The sequence below is a fragment of the Astatotilapia calliptera genome, chromosome 17, assembly GCF_964374335.1.
Source record: "Astatotilapia calliptera chromosome 17, fAstCal68.1, whole genome shotgun sequence".
In the NCBI taxonomy this organism is placed as follows: Eukaryota; Metazoa; Chordata; class Actinopteri; order Cichliformes; family Cichlidae; genus Astatotilapia; species Astatotilapia calliptera.
The window spans coordinates 1695373-1707966 of record NC_137438.1 but is presented as its reverse complement, the minus strand read 5'-3'; the positions used below and the strand labels follow the sequence as shown (position 1 = coordinate 1707966).

Genomic DNA, 12594 nt, shown 5'->3' with positions numbered 1-12594 from the left:
TGACTACTTCTTTAGATTACATTACCCACAGTATTTAAACATGAATACATTTGATCCGAGTAGTAAAAAGTAGCATTTTGCTTTCTTTTCAACATATGACAACAGAAGGACAGCCCATCTTAGTTGAAAGCCCACTCACCACGACAAGGTGCGGGCCACGAGTGGGAACACGGGACAAGACAAACTAAGACAGGGCAACATACAGATATACATATACTTCATACACATCAACAATACAAGACAAAAAGGTAAACAATAACAATTTATTAACAATAACATTTTATGTTAACAGTTTGAATTTTAAACACTGAATGCAAACTCATTAGAGCAAAACGTACTCTCATTTAAATGAACTAGGGCCTGTTGTGTGTTTGTTGTTGGTATGTGTTTGGCTGGAAAGCTGAGCCATCAGTGTGTGTACAGCTAACGAGAATAAAAGGGAAATGCCACAGAATGCTGAGTCGTGGTCGTGTCGTGCCTCCGACCTGTCACAAATTCCTATCAGCAATTACAAAAGTAGCAAACAGTGGCAAGAGACCTGTTTTCTGTTTCTTCTGCTGATGATTCAGTCCTGTTTATGTGGACTGTAAACCATGGGCAGCAGAGGAATAACTGGCAGTAACTGATAACGACAGCTAGGACTGAACAACTAGTGATTTATTGTAAGTTAAATATAAATTTAGTTATATTCTTTGACCAGATATATATCCATCTCAATTCTAATCTAAAATACAATATATTGTATTTTAGTTGTTATATATATATATATACACACACAATATATATAACAAATGTAGTGCTCTCCACTATGTGAACCCCTCACCTGAATTGTTCACTAAAGTAAACACACAGAGCAGTAGCAGATTTTTTTAATGTGTTTTATTTATTTTCATTTGCTGCTAACTGCCTTGTTTTCATTTGTAGTTTTTGTAGTAGGAAGAACTACAAAATCCACAAATAAACAAAGTGCAGTTAACAAATGTAGTGCTCTCCACTATGTGAACCCCTCAGCTGAATTTTTAGGTTTTTCAGTTCAAGCCAATGAAATGAAATCCAAAAATTCAACCCAACAATCAAATGATCCCCTATGAGCAAGCACTCTGGCAACGGTGGAGAGGAAAAACTCCCTTTTAACAGGAAGAAACCTCTGGCAGAACCAGGCTCAGGGAGGGGCGGTCTTCTGCCATGACTGGTTGGGAGGTGAGGGGCAAAATAAAATCAAACATAAAGGAGAGCACAGGTCGGTGGACTGTGGCTCGAGTTTAAAAGATGCTCGAATCCCGCCTGAGGTGGTATGGACACGTGATTCGAAGCGATGAGAACTCAGCAAAAACGACTATTAAGGATCGACCCAGACGGCGCCGGCCTCGAGGCAGACCGAAAAAACGGTGGATGGACAAAATCAAGGAAGACATTAAGACCATCAACGCGTCACCTGAGGACGCCTTGGACAGAACCAAACGGAGAAACCTTTGCTGAGGAGCGGACCCTGCACCAGCGGGAACAACGCCAGGATGAAGGTGGACTGTGGCTGGAAAACATCATTACTGTTTTTAAAGGGTAACTGGTCCACAATTGTCGATGGGACGTGTGCATGCAAGCACACGCAAGCCATCCCCGCTCTGTGGGGTCATGACAATAATCATGACCCCACAGAGCGGGACATTCGCTTCAGCCGAAAAACCTAGAGGCGACCCAGATAGCAGCTGCAGAAAGAACAATGAACCATCCGACATTTGTGAGTTCTTCGTTCCTTTCCCTGAGTTGTCTGATCTCTTCACAGAGTCGTCTTCTCTCTTGCCTCAGTTCTTCGTTCTGTTGCCTGAGGCGTGTGATCACTTGCCCAAGTTCCATGTATTCTCGAGTGACTTGTGCGTTGTCTCTATTGAGTTGAATGATCTCTTGCCTGTGATGTCTGTTTTCTTCCGTGAGGCGTGTGATCACTTGCCCAAGTTCTATGTTTTCTCGAGTGACTTGTGCGCTTTCTTGATTGATTTGAATGATCTCTTGGCTGTGATGTCTGTTTTCTTCCGTGAGGCGTGTGATCACTTGCCCAAGTTCTATGTTTTCTCGAGTGACTTGTGCGTTGTCTCTATTGAGTTGAATGATCTCTTGGCTGTGATGTCTGTTTTCTTCCGTGAGGCGTGTGATCACTTGCCCAAGTTCTATGTTTTCTCGATTGACTTGTGCGCTTTCTTGATTGATTTGAATGATCTCTTGCCTGTGATGTCTGTTTTCTTCCGTGAGGCGTGTGTTTAATGCAGCGATGTCTAAGTTTTGACTAACAACAATTTGTAGAATTTCAACTGCCGTACGCTGCACTGGGTCTGACTGATCTCTGCTTCCAGATGGATTATTCGACGTTCCCTGTGACATTTCTTTGGAGGTTTAAAGCTCAAAAAAGTTAAATCTCTGAATGATTTAAATGCAAAGGTCAGCTTTGTCTAAGGTCAGCTTTGTCTAAAACAACTGGCTCTTTCTGATGTAAACTGTTAACGACCTCCTCTATTTATAGACTTGGTGGGTGTGGCAGAGAATGTGATGTCCCTGTGACATCACGATGATCCTTTGATCTTCTCAAAGGATCATTGTGATGTCACCGTGACGTCACAATGATCGTTCGAGAAGATCAAAGGATCAAAGGAGCGCTGTGGATCATTCTGAGCATGCTCAGATCAATGAACGGTCATTGTGACGTCATTGTGACGTCACGGCGACATCACATTCTCTGCTACACTCACTAAGTCCTTAAATAGAGGAGGTCCTTTAACAGTTTAGACAAAGCTGACCTTTGCATTTAAATCATTCAGAGATTTAACTTTTTTGACACTTTTGAGCTTTAAACCTTTAAAGAAATGTCACAGGGAAACGGTGATCAGTCAGATCGACTGCAGCGTACGACAGAGGAACTCAGGGAAGAACACATACAACTCAGTGAAACGTGCATAGAATTCAGTCAATATATCGGACAAGTCAGTGGAGAAAACACACAACTCAGTGAAAACTACATACAACTCTATCAAGAAAACGCACAACTCGGGCAAGGAAACGCACAATTGAGGCAAGAGATGGCAGAACTCAGACAAACTGTGGAAAATCTTCAGCGCCCAGCGGTACATGAACAAGAGACAACAGAAAGAGAATCGCCTGGTTCGTGGGGTCTAAACCTACTTAAAGTAGGTTTAACTGCTGCCGGATGTGTCATTGCTCTTCCTGCAGCTTTCTGGGTCGCCTCTAAGATTTTCGGCTGAAGCGAATGTCCCGCTCTGTGGGGTCGTGATTATTGTCATCATGTACTCATATATGTAAGCATTGAGCCAAATGTAATAATTCTAACATATTAAACAAACAATATTTGTCTCTTATGTATAATACATCTGTAGATACACTGTCACAGATACTTGTCTTTGAGTGAAGATTTAAGGTGATAGGAAATATAAATAACTGCAACTTGAATCTCTGACCCAGAGTTCAAGCTCACTGCTGTAATATATATATATATATATCATAATAATCTGACAATACATATAATATTGGCCATATTATATTTACATTACCACAGTGAGATGACTTCAGTCTCATGAACAACATCAGCTAATTGTTATTTACTAGCTAATCTTAAATGACTGTTCAGCACAGAAATGAAGCCCAACAATCATGTTTACAGTCCTTTGGTCTCAGATGAACAAAATATGTTCTCCTTCATTTCTGTCACACAAAGCTGTATGACACGTTTCTCGCGGTTAGTATCATGGTTGCTAGGCAACCTGAACAGCGCGACGAAGGCTAGACCGTCCCATTTCACAAGCCTCTCACTTCCGCACTTCTCGTACTTATAGTACGCGCCGTACGTAGTACGCGTGCGGTCGCTGGATTGGGACACAGCCTGGGCCTGCCAGAGTCAGAAATGAGGATAAAACAGGAAGTTTGACAGCAGTGAGTTCCTGCAGCGACCTCTCGTTTCTCTCCTCAGTGCTGCATGTTCGTGAACGTGAGCCCGGACGCGAAGGAAACTCTGCTGCAGTTCGGCTCCACCATACGGCAGGTGTCGCTCGGCAACGCGACGCAGAAAAACAACAGAAACGCCAAGTAGGACAGATGTTTCAGGCACGAGAAGTCCCTGGACTTTTTGAGGGGACAACAATAATAATAACAATGTGCAGTAAAACATACACTCATTCTTTTCATTTATTAGGTTCCTGTGTCGTGTTGTTTGTGTTGGCAGTGAGTTGGAGGGCGGGGTGGGGTGGGCTGCTTTTAACCAGGTAATAATAATAATAATAATAATAATAATAATAATGGATACTTTATTGATCCCCATGGGGAAATTACTTGTTTTTCTCTGCATTTGACCCATTCACTCAGTGAAGCAGTGGGCAGCCCACTAAGCAGGCGCCCGGGGAGCAGTGTGTAGGGACGGTACCTTGCTCAGGGGTACCTCAGGGTAGCCGTTAAGTGGATTCGAACCGCCGACCTTCCGATCATGGGGCGACCACTTTACCTACTGAGCTATCCCTGCCACTTTGTGCTACATTTGTGTATGAAAAGTGCTTTATAAATAAAGGTTGATTGATTGTGCGTAGTGCCGACGCGGGACAGTTTCCAATTGTGTAGTGCTGTTGTTCCTAGTGTGACTCTGCAATGACAATAAAGAGTCTCTCGTCTTCTCTTGACGATGAGCTGCTCGTCCACCACAGCACTGAATCCAGCTCAGTTACAAGTTACAAAAGAAAATCATTTTTACTCGAGTACTGAAATTCATACTCAAGAAAACGCATGTTTCAGCTTCATTGCACGAGGCAGAGCAATTACGTTTCAGCGGACATCATGGCGTCCGCGTGTCCTGCTGTGGAGAGGACTCTTCTTTTAAACCTTCTTATCTCTACTAAGTAGAGACGTACAGGAAATAGTTGAGAGGGAAAGGGCCGGACTCAAACCCGTGCGGCTGCGTTCCAGCCATGTGGGATGTGGTCACCATGAGCTGAGCTCAGCCGACGTCAGAGACGACTTTGAGTCAAACGTATGACACGTGTCCGTCTGTGGTCCTAGCTGCTGCCTCCTCGCTCCTTCAGCAGCTGCTTGAGGACTCTCAGGTTAGAGATGTCCTCCGCGATGACCGGGATCTCCTCGCCGCGATGCTCCTCGCCACCGTCGCCTTCCTCGCTGTCAGAGAGCGTGCACAGGAGAGCGTCGTTCTCGTACGTGGGGAAGTAATACCTGCGGAGCGAGACGAAGTTTAGTGCTCAGGCTCAAATTAGTCCCAACTTAAAAAAGGACGCCATTTTCATCAGCTGATAAAAATACTCCAAATGAAGTGTAAACATCTGTGGCGTTGACCACGTTCATCAGCAGCTGGACGCCAGCTTTAAAGCCCGCGCTCTCATTGGTCAATTCTGCAGGCGCTTCGTTAAACCTACTGCGGCTGGTCCCAGGCGGACATCTCTGGCAGTTTCATCACGTGACCTTCAGCCGCGATGTGACGCAGGGCGTCCGCCCGGCAGTCGAACATCCGCGTGCAGCCGTAGCAGCGGCTCTGATGGATCTGCCGCCGGATGAAGTTCACCAGTTTGACCTGCTGGTAGAACTTGAGGTCTGAGGGAGGACAGAACATTAGAAACACTCAGAAGGAAGAAATAGAAGGAAACTGCGCTCGAATGACCACGGAGATTTCACTCACCGAGCTCGGTCTTAAGGAGGTCGAAGCCGTGAGCCTCCTGCAAAACAATCACGAAACAGAAAGACGTCAGGGTGACGCAACGCCGCGACGCTGGTTACAGACTTCATAAATAACAAAACCAGAAAGCAGAGAGAAACTTTTCTGCCTCTCAGGTAAACTCGTCACTCGTGAGCAGAAACTTAGAGTCACGTTTGGGAAACTGGTTCTAACTTTAAACCATCAGAACGTTTAATCAACGACAAAATCTGACTGCAGTCGACGTCCAATCCTAGATTTGATTTATTGTTCACGAGTGTTAAGTCTAATTGTTGAATGTTGTCATTGTGTTTCTTAAATTTGTACGGTCTGAGTTCAACCTATAGGATCAAGACGTTCCTTTGTCTCTGACCTCTCCAGCCACTCTGTGCTGGGGGAGCTTTTATTGCAGATGCATCCTGACAGATCTGTTTCTTCTGTTGTAAGCTTCCTGCTTTTATGATCCTTTTGGTCAGCAGGAGGTCTCACACACACACACACACTTGTTAAAGTTTTGACAATCATGTATTTATTTGGAACCTTTTCAAAATAAAAGGCTCTTCAGCTTCGGTCCATCTGTGTGTGAGGGCACTTTTTGAGTAAAATCCATGTTTTGTGCTTACGATGGATTCATGCATTTGCAGAGACCTCAGGAAGCAGATCGTTTCCTGTTAGTGTGCACTGTCTCCGTTCTCCCAGAATGCTTTGCAGAATCGTTTCAGGGATGAAAAGCAGAAAACGATATTTTCCTTCTCTGAAACTTCTACGTTCCCGTACCTTCATATGCGCGTAGATCTGCTCCAACGTCTCCGATTGGTGATCACAGAACAGACACACTGCAGAGACCGGATGAGCCTGCCAGTCCGACCAATCACTGCGGACGATACGGAGATGAAACGAGCTGAAGACTGAAAGCATTCACACAGGATCAGAGGAGGAGTAGGAAGTGGACTTGATTTAAACTTTTGTATCCAGGCTGACGCAATAAATGAGAATATTCTCAGGAGGGACAACCCAAGGTTCAGTATCTGGGATCGAGCCGGGGATCAAACCTCCAACCTTTCGCTGCACCTCCTGATCCACAGCTACCCCGAGCTCACAGCACCTGGTTCAGCACCTGGTTAGCGCTGGAGATCAAGCGTGCTCAGACTGGTGATGTCGTGTTGGTTTAAAATAAACGTTACACCCAGTAACTGCACCATCTGGTGGTAAAAAACTGGTATTACATGCAAGTGCAGCCCGGCCCGGTTTTTGCCTTTAACACGACACAGAGCAGTGTGTATGACATGCATCAGGACACTTTAGTTAATGCCGTCCTCACAGAGCTACATGAGGATACTTACTCATCCTCATCATCCGCCAGCTCACGGTCATCTTCACTTTGCAGCTCCTCCCACGTTTTTCCCAGTTCCTGACAGGACAGGAGGGACGCTTTAAAATCGGAACAATACATTCAGGTCGTGCGTTTGCTTCTACAGAACTGCTTCGTTTATCCTGACGTGGAAGCGTGTGGCGAGTGTGTCGCTGGGCTTTACCAGGTAGTTGATGACGTAGAAGCGGTCGTACTCGTGGTTTTTGGCGCTGATGCGGCGGTGAGCTTTTTTCCTTCAGCGTGGTTTTATCTCGAAACGTTTTCTCGCAGTACAGACACTGCAGACTGAAGCGAGGGGAGCAAAATGAAAAGGCGCGCGAAACAAAACTTAACGCTGTGAATAAAAAGCAAACCTGTCCAGTTTGTCCTGCAGCGTGTCGAGGAACTCGCTGCAGTAGACGATGTTGTCCGGCAGTCCGATGCTGAAGGAATGCTCTCTGGCCATGTGGTTCAGCAGAGACCACCTGGAAACAGCACGTGGAGCCATTTTTAATAAACAACAGAAAACATCAGCTGACATCATCACTGTTAGCACTGCGCTGCAGTCCTTTGGGCTTCGTCCAGAAGTTCCCATTTGGACAAGACTTCAAGATCCATGCAGCGTGCCCATAGTGGCAGACAGAGGGAAGCAGCCTCCCTCGCCATGGGCCGCTGCATGTCCAAATGTGAGGAGACCCGGAGCGGACGCGGGTTATGTCTCTCGGCGTCCTCCCACAAGGAGCTGGAGGTGGTGGCTGTGCAGAGGGAGGCCGAGCATCTGCGAACCAACACAGTGACTGAAAATGGATGGATGGAAGCTTAACTGGAGGTAAAGACACAGATCCACACAAGAACTGTGGTAAACACCAGTGAGAAGCCAGTCACACCTTCATGCCATTCATGAACCAGCACACACCTGCACAGGTCTGAGACCTGACCCTTAGCAGGAGAGGAAGAAGGATGAGGAGCTGCACTGGTCTCAGATCAGCTTCTTGGTTCAGGCTCAGACATGTCACTGAATGATGTTTATGGAATTATGCATCAAAGCAGCTTTTTGGGGGTTGGATCATAAGAGATGACTACAGGAAGCAAAGAAGCTTTTAGTCACATGATTTCAGGAAGCTCTACCTTCTGTCTGCTTTAATCTAACACACGTGAGGTTTCCAGGACTGATGGGAATCCTGCGGCGCTTTACCTGTTTCCCGTGAACTCTTCGCTGCAGAACATGCAGAGACGATGGAAGCTGCTGTCGTCTCGCTCCTTCGGCTGCTGCTCCAGGACCTCCTCCTGTGGGAGCACAGAAGAAGAGCTCAGAGGAATTCTTCAGAAAACTACCTCAGAGTGCTCAGATATTTAAAGTGCAGAGGTTACAACGACACAAAGCGTGTCAAATCATCACTCAAATCTGCAATTTTTCTGATTTTGCCTGATTTTCAGACTTTGCCTCAAAATAAAGTTTAAAAGAAACGAAACTTTCAGCAGCACAAGATTCACTCAGGATGCTCCGAGTCTCACGTCTCCTCACCAGTCGTTTCTGCTGCAGCTTCTCTCGGAGGACTCTGTCTTCTGGAAGGACGTCACACAGCAGGAAGTAGTCCTCCTGCTCCTCTGTCAGGTCAGCGAGGAAGAAGAGTTTTTAATGAGTCATTAATCAGAGCTGGAGGAAGTGTACGTGGTTCACTTTGAAAGGTCAGGTCCTCTGTGGGTTTGAGTGAACTCACCGACTGGGCCCGTGGAGTTGGTTTTGATGACGCTGCAGAAATCTGTGAGCGGCTGCTCGAGGAATCTGCCCTTCCAGTACAGCAAGTACCTGATGGAGGAAACTCCTCAGTAAAACCGACTCACAGCCAGGTTTACCGGCGCACAGAAACACTTCGTCACGGTTCATAAAGGCAGCACACTAACAGGCGTGGACATGCTGGACTTGTTGTATATATGTATACTTGTAAGGTAAGGGTTTCCCCCCATCACCCCAAATAATTACAGGAAGTCTTTGGTGAAATGATCGAGTTCCAAATGCTAAAAACATCCAAACGTGTTCCCGAGAGTTAAACGAGTGAGCCGGAGCATGTGTGGCTCGTACTTTGGGACGTCTGCCATGAGTTTGACGTCGGCGATGACAAGCTTGTGCTCCATCAGCAGGTGTCTGAGGAGGACGTCTTTCTGCGGCGGTGGGACGGACTCAGAGCAGAACAGGCAGACCAGCGGCTCGGAGCCGGGACATTGAACACCGGGAGGGCTGGAGGTGTCAGCCGGCTGCTCAGGGAAACACAGCGGCTCCAGAATGCTGTCCTTACCTGAGAAAGCAGAAGAGAGACTACACTTTATATACCCCACACACACTCTACTCCAGCTCCACTGGAACGGTTCGCAGCCGAGTGTGAAGCAGCGGGAATGAGGATCAGCACCTCCAAATCTGAGGCCATGGTTCTCAGACGGAAAAGGGTGGAGTGCCCACTCCGGGTCGGGGATGAGTTCCTGCCCCAAGTGGAGGAGTTCAAGTATCTCGGGGTCTTGTTCGCGAGTGATGGGAGAAGGGAGCCGGAGATCGACAGACGGATTGGGGCTGCAGCTGCAGTAATGCAGACTAGGGCTGCCACGATTAGTCGACTAGTCACGATTATGTCGACTATTAAAATCGTCGACGACTAATTTAATAGTCGACGCATCGTTTGAAGCTTTGTAAGATCACAAAGGACGCAGGAATGAGTAGTAGGATTTAAGAGTGTAATAACGGACTGAAACAGAAGATGGCAGCACTGCATGTACAAGGATGCCAGCTGCCGTTAAACCCCGAAGAAGAAGCTGTGTCCCAGAATTCATAGCGCAGCTGTCAACAATGGCGGCAGCTAGGTAGTTTTAACTTTACTCTTACGTTTAACATATTTTCAGGCGAGAATGTAGCTGTGTAAACCTCAAATATCTGCTCAGTTTATCAAGACACCACATATTTTCAAAAGCGCTCCGACGTTTTCGGAGACGTCTGTTACCCACTAGCTCGTTAGCTAGGCGGGGGCAAGGCTAACTAGAGCCGTGAGAACACCGGACTCCCGGCAAATCATTTTCAAACCCACCGCCGTCTTTCGCTACTCAGGTTAAACATGATATATAAGTCACTTAGATAACTTAACAATGTTATTGTTTGGCTTTCTTTAGTATTTTATTTGTTCCTGAGTAAATCGGTTTGGCTGAGATTAAAGTTATAGTTTTTTGCACAGCTAAAACTGTCAAGCAGACAGCTGATTATCAGAAGTGTGAGACTCTGGAGAATATACTCCGGTGTCCTGTTATATTTTAGAAAGCAAGGAGTTTATTAAACTTCACCGAAACAATCTGCAAATTTCATTAAAAATTAATAAACTATCATCTTGTCTTTATTTTTAGTTAGCACAAACACTTCAAGCTGTAAGCTAATGATAGTTATATAAGACCAGATGCTGCCGGTGCAATAAGCAGTACGCTGTACGTCCAATGGATGATGATCTGATTAGTCGACTAATCGCAAAAATAATCGATGACTAGTCGACTATCAAAATAATCGTTTGTGGCAGCCCTAATGCAGACGCTGCACCGGTCCGTCGTGGTGAAGAGGGAGCTGAGTGTAAAAGCGAAGCTCTCAGTTTACCGGTCGATCTACGGCCCTACCCTCACCTATGGCCACGAGCTGTGGGTAGTGACCGAAAGAACGAGATCGCAGATACAAGCGGCAGAAATGAGCTTCCTCCGAAGGGTGGCTGGCCTCTCCCTTAGAGATCGGGTGAGAAGTTCGGCCATCCGGGAGGGGCTCAGAGTAGAGCAGCTGCTGCTCCACATGGAAAGGAGCCAGCTGAGGTGGTTCGGGCATCTGACAAGGATGCCCCCTGGGCGCCTCCTGGGTGAGGTGTTCCGGGCATGTCCTACCGGGAGGAGGCCCCGGGGCAGACCCAGGACACGCTGGAAAGACTATATCTCTCGGCTGGCCTGGGAACGCCTTGGTGTTCCCCCGGATAAGCTGGAGGAGGTGGCTGGGGAGAGGGAGGTCTGGGCCTCTTTGCTTAGGCTGCTGCCCCCGCGACCCGGCCTCGGATAAAGCGGACGAAGATGGATGGATGGATGGATGGATGGACACTCTACTCCAGACCAGGTGAGTCAAAACCAAGCGGAAGCGAGAATGTACAGCCTGGCATGAAGAAGCATTTCCCTCTGATCTACAAAAATCTGTCTGTATACAATTATTTTCATCACCCGTGGGGACAAAACTATGATCTAAAAGTTAAAAAAAAATTAATGAATTAATTAAATAACTCATTAATCGAGCTCAGACTTTACACGCTGTTAAATCCTGAATAAACTTCGCAGCTGTCAGACTGAGGATACTGACTGAATATAGAGATTGCTGTATAATCAGAGTTAGCAGCCCAGCTATTTCCTAGCCTGCTAGCTTAGCCGGGCGGGTTCCCGCCTGCTTTTCTGATTTTTTTTAGCCTTTTTTCTGCTGATTGTGAATTCCCACAGACTCGGAGAGTCACCGACACCCAAAGCTTTGCACGCAGACCACCAGATATCAGCAATAAAGCCGCGGACACGTTTAAAAAGTCACACTTACCGTCTTTACTCGGCTCGCTGGCGGCCATGTCTGGTGTCACGTGGTGCAAATAACACAAATCGAACCAATCGGAGGCCGTAAAATGCCAACGAAGCGCCTTCGCGGACCCCTGGTAAAACGCGAATTAGAAAAGGTGCATTCAAGTGGTTAAAGGAAATATGAAAACTTACGTTTCGAAAGCTGAAGGTTAATTAATGTGAATGAAGTTGACTAACATGTAACATTGGACGTTGTTGCATATAGGTGCTGTGCTTTTTGGAAATCGAATTTCCCAGAGGAACCCACCCGAGGGATTAATAAAGTTCTATCTTATCTTATCTTATCTTATCTTATCTTATCTTATCTTATCTTATCTTATCTTATCTTATCTTATCTTATCTTATCTATAGCAAAGAATATAAATCACATGAACACTCAGATCCTCCAGATATACCTGAGCGTGTTCTCTGAACATGAAAGTTTAGTGTTCATAAATCCCCATTTATTAACATTGCATTAGCATATGTTTCCTCTCCTCTATTACAAATTTTTAAATGAAACGTTATTTGTGAATGTGTACCATGTGTACAGGTGTAAGGTTCCTTAAAATAAAAGTCTGAAAATAACATTTGAGTTTCTGTACAGGGGGGGCACAAGAAGGCTGGATATGGTGCAAATTCTTAAATAAATGACCCAAGTTTTATACGTGAAGTCCGTTTTAAGGTGGAGTGGCTGCTGATGACACACAGCTCATCATCCAGCTTGGATTCGGGAATTCACTGGAAGCATGTTGTGGTCAAAGACCACTGGGGGGCACAAACAGCTCAGTGTTCATCCTGCAGTCTGACTCACTCTCAGGTTTGGTGCTGTTATTCTCAAAAAAACAAAAAAAACAAACTATAGATAAAAGCAATGACAGCAATACTGCATAAATTATAAACCTTTCTCCCTTTAAGCACAGAATGAAAATATGAAAACACACTGTCA

The 12594-nt window shown here is 45.9% G+C and overlaps 1 pseudogene; it reads right to left on the bottom strand.

The window, feature by feature from the left end:
• Positions 1-4292: 4292 nt before the first annotated feature.
• LOC145421598 (zinc finger protein 277-like) lies at positions 4293-11656 on the bottom strand (annotated as a pseudogene).
• Positions 11657-12594: the final 938 nt, after the last annotated feature.